This window comes from Triticum aestivum, chromosome 3A (genome assembly GCF_018294505.1).
Source record: "Triticum aestivum cultivar Chinese Spring chromosome 3A, IWGSC CS RefSeq v2.1, whole genome shotgun sequence".
In the NCBI taxonomy this organism is placed as follows: Eukaryota; Viridiplantae; Streptophyta; class Magnoliopsida; order Poales; family Poaceae; genus Triticum; species Triticum aestivum.
The window spans coordinates 198,940,763-198,944,420 of NC_057800.1; positions in this window are offsets into that span (position 1 = coordinate 198,940,763).

Consider the following 3,658-nt stretch of genomic DNA (forward strand, 5'->3'; position numbering starts at 1 on the left):
TTAACTCCTTACAGTTCAGATCATATTTTGATTGTCAATAATAGTGGACTTTTAAGGCTTTCTTAGAGGCAATACTAGTGGATTTTAGGCTTTTTTACATGCAATAATAGTGGAATTTTAGGCTTTTTTGGAGGAGTGTGTTTCATGCCGGCCTACAGTGATGAATTAGTCAAAGGATTGTGCCTTAGGATTGTGCCAAAGCTACCCATTGTATCTATTTGCTTGTCCTTCAAATAGGGGCAAGACTGTTACAGAAAAATTACTTGCAAGCATATTGTGATTTACTTGCAAGCATATTGTGCCTTAGTTACAGAAAAATTACTTGCAAGCATATTGTGGTGACCCACACTCTGTTGGTTCACACTCATTGAGTTCGCTCGTGAAGGGCCGCTGCCGCTTGAGGCCCTTGAGAGGCCCTTCGTGTCGTGATGATTTTGCAGGTACCCCGAGAGGCCCTTGAGTTTGCCGGAATGTCGATTAACTTCCGTTCCGGCAAATTCGGGTACTCCATATGTCCTATTTTCAGCAAAGGTCATGCTGAAATTTTCCGTGAGTTTTAGCATGACTTTGCTAAAAATTAGACATATGGGGTACTTGCTACTAATGCATGGGCCGGGGTATCTTAGTACTTAATTAAGTAGGATCAACTGCCCCTTTATTCTTGCTGTATTAAACCATAGGTGGCAATAGAGCCAAGTGATTAGTGCCAAGTGATTAGGCCCAACCTAGGGTGCCTCGGCATCGATAAACCCTAAATGATGAAAACTTAACTTGGCTGCCCCAGATGCCTCGGTGTCGATGAGAACCTAAATGATGTACGCTTAGGCTTTTAGGGTGCCTCGGCGTCGACAAACCCTAAATGATGAAAGCTTAGGCTTTTAGGGTGCCTCGGTGTCGACAAACCCTAAATGATGAGACCATGATCTTGTTCCTTGACAATAACCAACTTTTTGACCAAACTTTTTTCCTATTTAAAGCGAAACATGGCCCACAACGATGAGGCCGGTGGTTCGGGCGGCAAGCAATTCTGGGAGCTGTCCCAGGATATGTCGTCATCATCATCGGCCGAGGAAAGTCTCCCGGCGGAGTGCGACTGGTGCCACGACAATCGAGGTCTGTGCGACATGCCTCACCTGGACGATGATCGGCGCTTCAGCATTAAGCTCGAGGAGACCTTCGAAGTTGAAACGGTACACAACGACGACAAGTGTTATTTTCATAATTAAGCATGACTTCAACTATTTCAACGTGTAATTTTCATCTTTTACAATTCGAGTATAGCTTATCCCATGCCATGCAAGACGCTATGTCTTGGAGAGGATGGATTTTGAAGACCATGAAATTTCTGAAACAAAGAAAATTCACCTAAGGACTCATCACGATGTGGACTTTGAAGTAAATCTATATAATTCTGAGAGCGTAACCCATTTTGGTTGCAAAAATTGGGAAGCATTTTGCAAGATGTATGGTTTTGATGAGGGTATGCTTATCACCATGGATCTTGGTAATCCTGACATCAACCAAGACAATATGGACATTTGGGTCCTTGTTGATACGCCTCCAGTTCTACCGCTATGTGAGTTTCTCAAACATAGTTATTAGCTAATTTATATTGTTTATTTCAAAATAGTTGACAGCTTATTTCCATTGACAGCTTATTTTTATTGTTCAAAGAATGTGCGGGAGATGGTAGACAAAACCCACTACACCGATGGCTCCGAATTAACAACTTATAAGGAGAAAAATCATCTGGTCGGATTTTGTACTGACATTGAGAATTACACTATCCACAAACAAACTCCTCAACATTATGGTAAATACGTGCCACTAGTGCATGTGTTCAACTACGATAACTACCATGGAGATACCCTGGTAAGATTTTTACTATTACGACATCCGTGCATCTTTTGCATACTTCTAAAACTAGTACATCATTGCTAACTATGAAGTTATTACTATGTTTTTCAACAGATAATCCCAGAGAATTGTGTGCCTCATATGATGTATCTGAAAGGTAGTGTTAATGTTTTGAACATACAACCAGGTCGTCCTACGAATCTCAACTGTCCATACGAGATTTCTAAAAGAAGTGGAGACATGAAAATCAAAGGATGGAAAAAATGTATGGACAGTCGTAAGGAGCTTCTTGGAAGCAAAAGGAAGCGAATCGCAAGAATTGGAGACAGGATGTTCTCCATTCTCCATAATGGAGAGTCAGGGTCTATATTGTTTTATGCTATTTTAGCTTAAATAGGTTATTTAGGTCCTGCCTAATACTGATGATCATGTGCTAAGAACAATTAAGTAGGGTTGGTTCGAAGACTATCAAGATGATGATCGTATGACTTGTTATGAATAACGAGTAGAAGTTGTATGATGATGATTAGTAGGACTTGTTAGGATTAGTATTACTTCCGACAAACTCGATACTCACGGTCTTGAGACTTGTAATGTTTTATCTTTGTTCGGTCTTTTGAATTCGGAGACTAATATGATGAATTGTATTCGAAGACTAATCTTCTATTGTATTTGATGAATCTGATGTTGCTGTGTGCTGCTGTCTATATTCTTTCTAATAATATATTTTATATTCTGTCTAATAATATATTTTGTAACCTGCGCAAAAATCAGAAAAGGAAAAAAACCAAATATTCATACTAATGGCGCATCACCACCAGGTGCGCCATTAGTATGCCAAAGGATACTAATGGCGCATCAACAGAGAATGCACCATTAGTATGACAAAGCCATGCTTACGTATGGCCCCCCGGGAGGCACACTAATGGCGCATGCTGTTACATACTAATGGCGCACTAGTTGGTGCGCCATTAGTAACCAGATACTAATGGCGCACCTGTGGTGCGCCATTAGTAAGATATACTAGTGGCGTGCTACTAATGACGCACTGGTAATGCGCCATTAGTAGGCAAAACCAGTGCGCCATCAGTAGGCCTTTTCCTAGTAGTGATAGCTTGCGCAAACAGCACCATTGCAACCTTCTCAGGGCTGGTTATTGCTATGGTCTCATGGAACCTGTCTCCAACATCATTTTACCGAAAAAGGCTTTCACCCAGCTTTATATTATAAAGCACATGCCCAAGCCAACAATCCATAGAGGTTCAAACACACACACACACACCAAGTTCAAACAGAACACAGGATCCATAAGGGTTAATGCTGAGGGCACAGCTCAACAAGCCCTAGAACACAAATAAACGACTGCATCTAGTCGGGCTCGGGGGGGGGGGGGGGCGGAAGCGGTGGCGCCAGGTGGAAGGCGAGCGACCGAAGGTCGACGAGGAGGGTGTTGATGACGTCCCGATCCTAAGGGCGGCTAAGCGGCCGCCAAAGCTGCAGGTACCCACACATTTTAAAAATGGCGTCAGTAGCACGTCTGAGAGTGACCTTTTGGATGACAAGCTTATTATGGACAGTCCATAGCGTCCAGGCGAGGACCCCTACGCAGAGCCAACGGATATGTCGGTAGAGAGGGGGGAGGCATGGATCTCTACGAGAAGGTCGGGGAAATTGGAATTGCACCACTGTCCACCAACCGTCTCGCAGAAACTGGACCAAAGAAACTGGGCCGTGGAGCACGCGAAGAAGATGTGGTTAGCGTCCTCCACCGTGCCGCGCAGGGGGCAAAGCCCATCTCCAG